The sequence below is a fragment of the Littorina saxatilis genome, linkage group LG12 (genome assembly GCF_037325665.1).
Source record: "Littorina saxatilis isolate snail1 linkage group LG12, US_GU_Lsax_2.0, whole genome shotgun sequence".
Classification (NCBI taxonomy): Eukaryota; Metazoa; Mollusca; class Gastropoda; order Littorinimorpha; family Littorinidae; genus Littorina; species Littorina saxatilis.
In genome coordinates, this window is record NC_090256.1 from 36,062,188 (window position 1) to 36,074,687 (window position 12,500).

General features: G+C 42.6%; 1 protein-coding gene across 1 annotated transcript in view; it reads right to left on the minus strand.

Annotated features, from left to right (window-relative positions):
* Window positions 1-12,500, minus strand: part of LOC138983078 (polycystin-1-like protein 1) — a gene marked incomplete in the record, with an annotated part of 82,619 nt that overhangs the window by 35,174 nt on the left and 34,945 nt on the right.

The following is a 12,500-nucleotide window of genomic DNA, read 5'->3' on the forward strand; positions in this document are numbered from 1 at the left end:
ACTGACTCCAACCTGAGATAACACCGAACGTCATAACCTAAAAGTACCCATCGCCGCCTGTGTGTGTGTGTGTGTGTGTGTGTGTGTGTGTGTGTGTGTGTGTGTGTGTGTGTGTGTGTGTGTGTGCGTATGTGTGTGTGTGTGTGTGTGTGTGTTTATGTGTAGTACAGAGTATGTTTGTGAATGAACCTGCTATTGCTGAGAAAACGCCAAAACTGATCAATTGCACAGTCTCTCGTAGACACGGATTTCGTTTACTTCTTCAAGACAACTCAATTAAGGTGATCTTTATGTAGTAATCGTCTTATGTGACTGTATGGCAATCCAAGGCGAGCTATAGTGATGGTAATGAACTGAAAACCTACGTATGCCTGTATTACAGTGTATTACAGTGTCTGACCATCGCAGTGACGATTTATGAGACAATAATAAGTTCATGTGCCAACGCAAGACGAAAAAACAATGCTGCGAACGAACACTATAATAGAACATTGACTGTGCAGCGCAAAGCCAAGCCCAGCGCTGTGTTTTGTCGAGTGTTGACCCGCGGACAGAGAAGCCTGTCCTCAGTTCATGTTTCCTGTAACCGTTGCATTGCTTAATTGACACTGGTTTAATTATTGTCGAACATGGTGATGTTGGCCGATGTCTCCCTAGGCTGTGCACTTCACTGTTATCTGTTATCTGGCGTCCTGATATATTTTCTTCCCGCGTGTGTGTATGTGTGTCTGTCTGTCTGTCTGTTTGTCTGTGTGTGTGTGTGTGTGTGTGGGGGGGTGTTATAAATGAAACCAGCGTAATGCGTCGAGTGTTTTGCTGTGTGCGAGCATTATTTTGACACTTGCATGCTTGAATATTTTTCTGATCTTTGTTCCACGACTCTGCTGCCTTACCTTGAAGACGTGTGTGTGTGTGTGTGTGTGTGTGTGTGTGTGTGTGTGTGTGTGTGTGTGTGTGTGTGTGTGTGTGTGTGTGTGTGCATGTGTGTGTGTGTGTGTGTGTTTTCGGTAGGTGTACTTGTGTGGATGTATAAGTGTATTGATGGGTCACGACCAAACTACGCGACATCGACTTACATGTAAAACTGCTCCGTGTGCTGGATGCTTGAAACGTTATTTCTTAGTAAGTGTTGTTCCTGTTGTTGCTTCAAATGACTAAAAACATTTCCTCGTCATTTGTTTCATGTTGTATACACTCAGGACCATTTCATCTCCGTTCATTTTGTCAACTTTTTTCTGACAGCCGCGTCAGCGATTTTGACAGGACCATGTCAAAATTGTGTCATGTTCATTCATTTTGTTTTCCTACTTTGTATAAAAACGTTTATGACCTCTTTGTTTACCTGCTTTTCGCTATAGCTTTCCCCTGTTTTTCGCTCCTTAACCACTGTTATTCCCTTTTAGAGAGAGAGACCCGTTCACTGATGCTTGTCCCATGCCTAGCTACCGATGCCCAGCCCTGGTTCTTCTTCTTCAAAGAAGTTGTAACCTAAATTTTGAATGCCTTTAGACATCGTTAATTTCAGATCCAGGGTTGGTTGTTTTTACGCAATATCGGCCAGGTGCTCGCAAAAATTGTTTTTTCTTGATCTTGACACCGTCCTGGTATATATGTTTTTAGTTTTTCACGGACAAAATGGTTTTCGAACAGCTCTCTTCATCTTTTTCCATGCACATTTCTTGTGTGTGTACTACGAGAAAAATATTGAATGTTTTAACTCCACACCCTTAAACCCCATACCCGACTCAAAATCGCAACCTTCCTATTTTAGTCAACCAATTGGAAGTAAGCGTTACGGGCATATGCTTTGGAACATTATATTCGTGCATAGTTTTGTGACACATGTTTTTGTCATTTTGCTGATGGTTTTATTGTCAGGAGATGTCCACCCAAACCCAGGCCCGCCTGGTAGAGAGCATGTTAAAGATACCTCTATTTTGCATATAAATGTACGTAGTTTGCGAAACAAGATTGATATTTTACAATGTGAAGTTAAAGAGCACGATATTGTGACTTTGTCAGAAACTTGGTTGTGTGACTCGATATCAAACGACAGTTTATGCCTCAAAGGATTTCATCCCCCAGTGCGTCTTGATAGGCCAGATGGATATGGAGGGGTAGCTGTTTATGTGAAAAACGATTTTATTTGCAAACCAAGGCCTGATTTGTTAATTCCAGGCCTTGAAGCAGTCTGGGTAGAAACTAAATTATTGCAAGAAACTGTGCTGGTTGGTTCATTTTACCGACCACCAGACTCTCGGATTGATTATTGGCACTTGGTTGACGAATCTGTAAAGCAAGTAATGAGAACACCACATAAATTTCTAATTCTTGGAGACTTTAACGAAGATTTTTTGAATAATCCATCTCCCCACTTTCTTAATTTAATACAAAAAAACAATCTGCACCAGCTCGTTACTGAACCCACACGTATTACAGAAACTAAATCCTCATGCATCGATCTGATCCTGACCACGAGTATAAACTTAATCAGTGAAGTTGTAGTGTTACCCCCCATTTGTAGTGACCATTCTGTGCCATGTGTAAAATTAACGTCACAGAGACTAAAAAAAGGTCAGTTCAAAAGGACTATATATAATTATGCCAAGTTAGATGTTGATACATTTTTGTTTGAATTGAACAAAATTGATCTTTTGAACACAGTTTTAAATGCGTCCATTGACGAAGCTGCTGCCTTGTTTTCTGAACATTTATTCCGTGTTGCAAAAACATGTATGCCTGTTAAGATAATAACAGTACGTGAAGATGATGCCCCATGGATGACTGAACATATTTTACAATTACGAAACGCAAAAAATTGTATACATCAAGTTGCTAAGCGCTTAAATACACCTGAGCAGTGGGCATTATTCCGCCTGACTAGAAATCAGTATACAGATGAAATTCGTAAAAGAAAAAGAGATTATTTTCTAGAACTTGATGAGAGGATAAATTGTAAACAGAACTTCGGAAGCAAAAATTGGTGGCAACTTGTTAATTCCTTCTTGAAGAAAAAAGGTGTTGCATGTAACGAAATTCCACCGCTAGAAGATAATGGAAAAATTATTGATAACATTTGTGAAAAAACGATTTTGTTTAATAATTATTTTGAAAGCCAGTCTAAAGTTGAAAATCCAGACGATCCCCTGCCCGAGGCAAATTGGTGTAATACATCTTTATCGACTTTTGAATTAACAGAAGCTGAAGTTGTCCAAGTGTTAAGGAATTTAAATTTATCCAAGGCCGTGGGCCCTGACGGAATACATAATAAATTGCTTGTAGATGGATTACCTGTTATCGTTCCACCGCTTACAGTTCTCTTTAACAGATCCTTGTCTGAGGGTGTTTTTCCAGTTGTCTGGAAAACTGCTCACATTACGCCCATTTTTAAGAAAGGCGATAGGAGTGCTTGTTCCAACTACCGTCCAATCTCTTTGCTGAGTTGTATTGGGAAGGTGCTTGAAAAATGTATACAAATCCGTGTGTTTGGTTATTTGAAAAATTATGATTTGATTACACACTGCCAATCTGGTTTTATTGCTGGTGATTCGACTGTTTATCAACTATTGAGTATATATGATGATTTTTGTGTTGCACTTGATAAAAACATTATGTCACAGGCAATATTTTTTGATGTATCCAAAGCTTTTGATAAAGTCTGGCATCGCGGTCTGCTCCACAAGCTTGAGGCGATAGGTATAAGAGGTCCCTTGCTTGTTTGGTTTGAACATTACTTGAGCGATCGCAGACAAGCAGTAGTATTGAAAGGAACCAAATCAAGTTATGCTACCCCTTCTGCTGGTGTCCCTCAGGGTTCTGTCTTAGGACCTCTTTTATTTCTCATTTATATTAACGATATTGGTGTTGGTCTTGAATCAGTGTTGAAACTCTTTGCAGACGATACGAGTATGTACTTTAGTTTAGATAACGATGATGTACGAGCAGAGATTTTGAATTCTGATTTGGATAAAATTCGCACATGGGCTTCTAAATGGAAAGTCACTTTTAATTGTCAAAAGACAGAATTGTTGGACATTTGTAGGCAACAAAATGTTTTACTTCCACCATTGTATTTCGAAGATGCACACTTAGTTGATGTTGAAAATCACAAGCACCTTGGCGTCATTCTACAAGGTAATTGTAAATGGGATTCCCACATAAAAAGTCTAATTGCTAAATGTAGAAAGTCAATTGCGTGTTTTGGTTTATTCAAGCATCGTTTAAACAGAAAATCACTTGAAGTTATATATAAATCCTTTATGTTACCATTGTTTGATTATGCGGACGTTATCTGGGATAACTGTACACAGTGTTTGGCAGACGAGTTGGAGACATTGCATCTCGATGCAATCCGAATCATTGTAGGTGCAGTACGTGGCACAAGCCACCAAAAACTGTATAACGAATCGGGTTTTGTGCCCCTGAAAGAAAGGCGACGTCGTCATAAACTTTTGCTGTATTATAAAATTGTAAATCGTTTAACCCCAGAATATTTATATTCCAAACTGCCGGTCCTGGTTTCCGATGTAAATCCTTACCACAGACGACGCCCTCTTGAACGTAAGTTTCCATTGTGCAGAAGTGAGTTATATAAATCTTCATTTTTTCCTTCAACGACAGCTTTGTGGAATAATCTTCCAGAAAATATACAACAAACGCAGTCAGTTGGTGAATTTAAAAGGTATTTGACCGATGGAGATGTTGTTGTTCCACCGTATTATTATCTAGGCAACCGCCAGGGACAGGTACTTCACAGCAGGTTGAGATTAAACATGAGCGATTTGCAACAAGACTTAGTTAACCGACACCTCTCTGATAATTTAGAATGTACGTGTGGAGCATGCCCGGAAGATTCTGAACATTTCTTATTACACTGTCCAAAATTTAAAGAACATAGAACCATTTTATTCAATAGTCTGCCAACACACGTTCTGGACTGCAAAACACTCTTGTTTGGAAATACTGATTTAACTATATCTTTGAACACGAAAATATTCTCTGTTGTACAAGACTATGTTATGTTAACTAATCGCTTCGGCTGATATTATATTAACTGTGCAATTGATGTAGCCAGGCATTCTCTCCCTCCCTCTCTCTCTCTCTCCCTCTCCCTCTCTCTCTCTCTCTCTCTCTCTCTCTCTCTCTCTCTCTCTCTCTCTCTCTTTACCCTATTTGTATAAAATATAATTAAAGATTATCAAGATAAGTGTTGAAGCTATCACTTGTTCGCCATGTTTTGCTATTTTAATGTGTATTGATTATAAGTTCAAGAACGTGTCCATAAGCAATCTGCTTGTTAACGTTCTCAATGTTGTTATTGTTTGAAACGTGTGTATGTGAATTTGAATAAACACGCTTAAACCAAAGGGAGCTCAAGATCATCATGCAGATGACGCCACCTCAAGAACCATCAATTTTCATCAGCATTCAGCACTGATCACCATAACATGGCAGAGTATGCTTGTATTAACGTATATGCTTGTATTAACATCATCCCCACCCCCACCCCCCCCAATTTTAGGTGAATTTGTATGTCAGTATTCTTCTTCTTCTTCTTCGTTCATGGGCTTAGACTCCCACGTTCACTCATGTTTTTAGCACGAGTGGAGTTTTACGTGTATGACCGTTTCTACCCCGCCATTCAAGGCAGCATACGCCGATTTCGGGGAAGGCATGCTGGGTATTTTCGTGTTTCTATAACCCACCGAACTCTGACATGGATTACATGATCTTTTCCGTGCGCACTTTGTCTTGTGCTTGCGTGTACACACGAAGTGGGTTTAGTCACTGGCAGTATTCAACATTTGCAATCATTCAGACGACAATGTATACCTCCGCTGGTCTCCTTTCCAATAAATCTGACTACATGGGGTGTACCTGTCCCTGTTGCTTTCACACCCAACCACTCAAACGACTGTAAGGTTGTGCCGCTTTTGTTCACACTAATCCACATAGCCTAGTGCATATCAAGGGTTTGCACCATATTCTAAATCAGGCCAAAGCGCCCCCCCCCCCCCCCCCTGAAAACCCTCCTTGCATACCTTTTTTATACTGGGCCCGGGTCAAATCACCTCGGCCCCTAACTCACACATTTTCTACCTTCGCCATAATCATCCTTAACCCCCTCCCCTGTCCCATTCTTTCTCGGCAAACCTACACCTTTGAACTCGAGTCAAGATAAGACGCCACTGAGGAACTTTAATATATGTCGGCGTGAAGGCATTAAAGGCTGGAGCCTCAGCACATCAAAGCAGCCCTTGTGGGTGGAGCTTTATGCGTGCACTTGCCTGTACAGGTTGAGTGAGGGGCCCAGGACACACTGTAGGAAAGGAATGCTACAAAGACAGCAAGCCACAAACACGTTCCCCTTTGTCGCACAGAAAAAAAAATTTCTAATGACATGAACGACAGAGACAACGACTGGCTTTAACGACAGCGGCGGCGACCGTGAAATAGTTTCTTCGCTTAGATGTAGTTTTGGTGCAATGTGGTGAGTGTCTGCCTCCCCCCCCCCCCCCCCCCCCCCCCCCCCCAGCAGCGCATGGCCGCAAACACAAAGCGACATGTACAAGCAAAAAGTGAAACAATTGACTGCAATAAGCAAACCGCCAAGGTGCGTTTCAATGACATGGAACCCGGGGTATGTCTTACTTGATTGTGAAACCTTGAGTGAGTCAAAGATTCCACAACACCGTGATCCCAAACTCGAGCCATGATCTCGACACAGAAGAAAGAAAGTTTGTTGTATCGTACATTCTGTTTGTGATTATCAATGGAGGTTAGCATGAACTTAGCACTCTATTTACGGTGTATGATTTCTTCTTCTTCTTCTTGTCAATCACACGTCTTAAATTGACAGCCCGGACAGCAAGACGAATGATGCCGTCTACTCCAGGTCTTCTTTTCCTCCGAACAGTTTGCAGCGGAGTGAGACTGCAACTGGTGCATACTTTGAATACCATCGCACACTTTTCTCTCTCCAGAACGTCTACTCGTTCGGAAGCTATGACACTGTAACTTTAAATCAAGGGGAAATTGGCACTGACCTTCAGAAGAGGAACCGGAATTCACACTGACGCGCTGTTTCTTTGGACACTGGGCTGCTTGTGGTCAGACAAAACTGACTTGGGAGTACAACGCAGCGTCACAAGACAGCCAATCTCATGCAATGATCTTAAACTTGATCGCAGGAAACTGAACTTTTAGAAGCTGAATTGCCGCCAAAGGGTCCTTTTAATGCTGTCTGGAGGGTTGGGCAAAACATGGAGGGCAGAGGACAGACACTAATGAACACGGGGGAAATATGCGCTAACGTTCGCTATAGAACAAACGTCCATACAATGCGCTGGTGTCTTAGCGACCACACGGGCGGCCCGTGTTGAGTACCGGCCTTATCACAGACCATAAATCATACGGACGACAGTATGGAGAAGAAGCCAATCAGCGAGGCCCTGCTTGATACTGAGCGCAACGCACCACGATAACAACGCAAGACGTGTGGAGACATGGTGACTCTCGCTTCCAACCAGTTCACTCTCACTCTCAGGACCGCTATAATCATACCGGTGTAACGCGTTCAGCTTTCTCCCGGCGTTCAGCTTTCTGATTCGGCCTCATTGATCTTGTATTAACTCCACACTGAAAAAGTCCCCTTCCATAATACCGATGATCTGACTTAGGTACTTTACAATCATTGGGTCAAATTCGTTCAACCATTTAAAAAAAATTAAACTTAAAAATTTGCTTCATCCTAAAATTCCTTCCCTTCTCATTCAAGGGACGTAACCACTCGGTGCACGTTTTTGAAAAATTGTCTTTACTTGCAAGAAACTGACATGCGTTGCTTCCTTAAATAAGTGTACTTCTTTCATTTGACCAGGAAACAACATTTCAGTCTCGAGTATATACCGAATCAGAAAGCTGAATGCCAGGAGAAATCAGAACGCGTTACACCGGACCACCTACTGGGTCCCCCAATACCATCTCCCCTCCCCCTCCTCCCTTCTTATAACCTGGCAACGGCATAGCTGGCAAATCGCAAATGACAAATCAGCTCCACGGTTCCCTGTGTGAAAGGTGACAGTGGGAAAATAGTAATGAAATGTCCTACGATACAGCCCTTCGCGTCTCTCTGTTCTCTCTGCCTGGCACACAAAGGAGGGAATAGAAACGTGATGTTATGAGACAGAGCTTCAAAGTTCGCTCGGTGAAATTTTTTTTAGTAGGAATTAGCAATGTGAGGATGTATAAATAGGCCCCTTGGTCACCCTGGTCTTCGTATCTCGTACATAAAGCAGAGAAATAGCGAAGCAATATTACACAACGCCACTCCACACAGTCCTCATTTAAAAAATGCCAAGCAGACAGCAGAAAATTAGCAATGAAATATTTGTTTGTTGGTCTAGCGCACAAAGCAGGAAAATAGTAATGCAATGTAATACGGCAGAGTGCCATCGTTCTTATTTCCAAAGCTAACATGCTGCCTTCAATGAGTAAGTAATGTAATGACATAGGACAAACCTCCGTATTTGTTCTCTTGTCTGATGCAGAAAGCAGGACAACGGCGATGCAATGTCAAAGGACGTGTACGCATTATCAGGAAACAATCGCTGAAGGAAACAAAGCCACATTTTTCTCTGCATCACCGAAGAAGAAACATGCAAAAAGTACTATTGTACTATTGCACAGCTTTTAACGCTCTGTCAGCCTCATACATAAAGTGAGGAAAACCACTGGCTGCCTCGTAAAGAAGATGGGAGATAGTACAGACTGCCCCATGCGGAAGGGAGGATGTACATGTATATATACAGTGAAAGGCGGTCATGGCAACGACAGGAAACGACAGGTGTACTTTGCAAGGAAAAGCTTGCAAGTTCGCTCTGCCTTATACAGAAAAGAAAAAGAACACGTACTTCTTTCGGGAAACACCTTCACATTTTGATTCATTTCTGTTTCCCTCTACCTTCCACAGAAGGGAAAAGATATGCTGCTTGCGGGACGCAGGTTCCCATCACAGTTCTATATCCCGCACAATTTAACAGACGCACACCAATACAACAGGTCACATCAACTCTCCAACGACTGACTGCAGTAATTCGCCACAGTCGTTTCTTCCTCACGAGGCATGACTGGACAAGCAAGATGTGTCCACCAATCATACTTTATCTTACATATATTGAAGTTGTTACACTATAGCGATAGGGCCATACGTCTGGCATCATCTGTTTAATTACGATCCAGGTCTATCACAGAAATGATGATGTCTGATGATGATGATGATGATGTCTGATGATGATGATGTCTGATGATGATGATGTCTGATGATGATGATGATGATGATGATGGAAGAGAAAAGGAGGGTGGTGGATAAGAAGGACGAGAAGGAATGGTCATGTGAATCTCGTTCCATCATTCTCCTCCTTCTCCTCCACATCATCATCATTATCATCAGCATCCATCCATCCATCTCCTCCTCATCATCATCATTACCACCACCACCACCAGCCTGTCTCTCACCACACCTGACACACTGTCTCTGACGGCCTCAGACTGTGTGGGACAGTGAAAGTGACACGACAGGTGACAGGTGGGGGGTGGGGGAGGAAGACAGGGAAGTGCCGTGAAGTGAACAAGGGGCCTTTGAAGTGAATGCGGCACGGTGACAGTAACAGGGACAAGGGACACAGTGCAGCAGGCCACGGCAGGTATCGTCAGGCACTGATAGCCGTGGGAACACCTTTACCTCGCTTCATCTTCACTCCCACTGTGCATGACTTCCCTCATGTGTTACTTGTTGCGTAGAGAGGGAGGGTGGGGCTGAGAGAGAGGGTGGCTGACATAATAGAGAGAGAGAGAGAGGGAGAGAGGGGGGGGGAGAGAGAGACAGAGAGAGATGACAGCGAGAAGGAAAATGAGAGAGAGAGAGAGAGAGAGAGAGAGAGAGAGAGAGAGAGAGAGAGAGAGAGAGAGAGAGAGAGAGGCTGAGATCGAGAGAGAGAGAAATAAAATGAGAGAGAGAGGAGTGGGTGGATAAGGGAGAACCTTATCACTCCCTAGCCTTTGTCGGCCTTTAATGACCGCCCCCTCCCCCTATCAATCCTTGCCTCCGTGAACACAGCCCAATTTATTTCCATTGGAGTCGGCGTTGTCTTGACGACCAACACAACACGACCATTATCAGTACCTGGACACAAGGAAGTTTCTGGCCACACCGCGTTCGAAGTGAACGCCTATCACGACATCCATGCATCACCAAAACGATTGACGACAGAAGAAGAAAAGTCCAATGTTTTCGATTCCCCGACCGAACCTATTTTTTTCCTCCCGATCCCACAACTGGTCATCGGAAACAAAGATTTTCTTTTGGCCAAACACTTGTTGCATCACTAACATGTTTGACGACAGGTAACGACAGGTAACACCAGCTACATCATCAACCTTGAGAAAACAAGAAGAGCAAACGCTCGATCGAGTCACTTTCGCAGTTCTGAATATTATATGAGGCATCAGATGGACAGGAAGAAATTGCTATTCACAACACAATACAGATGTAAATAATTTGATGTAAAGAATAATCCTATAAAGTTTGAATCAAATCCGATGAATAGTTTCAGAGATATGATATTTCAATTTTTTTCCTTCAAGACATACCTGTGACCTTGAAAAAGGTCAAAGGTCACCAAAGCAGACGTCAAAGTGTAGAGGTCACTGGGAGTCACGTTCACATAAAATTTGAGCCCGGTCACTTTTATAGTTTCCGAGAAAAGCCCAACGTTAAGTTGTGTGTTGCCGAACAGAAAAGGCTAGTTATCTCCCTTGTTTTTCTGATAACGTTCGTAAAAGGCTACAGATGTAAATACTTTGATGTAAAGAATAATCCTACAAAGTTTCAATCACATCCGATGAACTTTGTCAAAGATATAAAATGTCTAATTTTTCCTTTGACGCTGACCTGTGACCTTGAAAAAGGTCAAAGGTCAACGAAACCATCGTTAAAGTGTAGAGGTCATTGGAGGTCACGACTAAACAAAATATGAGCCGGATCGCTTTGATAGTTTCCGAGAAAAGTCCAACGTTAAGGTGGTGTCTACGGACGGCCGGCCGGACGGCCGGCCGGACAGACTAACACTGACCGATTACATAGAGTCACTTTTTCTCAAGTGACTCAAAAATTGCGAATAGTGGAAAAAGACCGAGTAAATCACAATTATCCCTGCTGTTTTATTATTGATAAACAGATTAAAATCAATGAGGTTTGCATATCATGAAAGCATACCCGCCCTAGTCATACGGACCGGAAGCAATGGTTAACATACACCCGGATACCGGGTATCAAGGACATCACACATTATTTGACGAGGACTACGACTCACGCCAAGAAACGAAAAACTAACATTAAACCTGTTTCACAAAACCTATAGGGGATATCATAAGATATACACCCTTATTTTTGAGGACTGGAGGTGACGACCACAAACACGTATCCGTGTGAGTAAATAAAAACTCTTTTTTCTGAGCACTTACAGACATCACCATAAACATCCTTCACCACGAAAACTGTTCAGACACGGCAAAATGCACACATTATATTTCTGGGGACGGTATGTATTCAGTTCGTGATGAATGATAACGCGCACACTTATTCCTAAAGAGGAATGAGTTTGGGCTATGAAAGATAGACACCCTTACTGTGGGATACAAAGACCTTCATATACATATACTCAAAAACGTAAAAGTGAGGAATTACAAAAAGTTACTTCAACAACGAGGACTTTACGAGCGCTCCTTGCAACCTACCTCTCTATTCACCACTCACACATACAAGTATTCACACATCTGAACAAACACATGCCGTGTCCACACATACACACACACACACACACACACACCTATCCCGAATGTTGAACGGGATCTGGGCTCTGGGCAGCTGGCATGTTCCCGAACTAGGCACGGACCATGGCAGTATTACTAAGTTAGTGTGGCCAGACAAACCAGACAAAAATCGAAGGTTTGTTGGATACTCTTTCACTTCAATTGATGCGTTCACACAACATTGAGCAAGCGGGAGAGAGAGAGGGAGAGAGAGAGAGAGAGAGAGAGAGAGAGAGAGAGAGAGAGAGAGAGAGAGAGAGAGAGAGAGAGAGAGAGACTCAGACCTTTATTACAAAAGGATAAAGGTTTTAGGCAAAGCAAAGACCAAATAGCCTGGACCGCCAACTCGTCACGTGACCCTTCGAGGTTACGACTCTCGACTTTCAGGGGCGCGTCGCGTCCGGTTTGAAAGGCCAGCGATTCGAAGACAGTGAAAAGAAAGCACGCTCCAGTTATTTGTGACAATGGGAGGTGACAATGAACTGGATTTTCCAAAACTCCAAACTAAACTTAACAAAACTCATCGAAAAACATGTTCCATATATGCACTTTTGCTGAGTTTATTTTAGCATTTTCAGAAGCTGAGAACTTACCTCGGCAACTTCGTCCATGTTTACAATCGACACCGG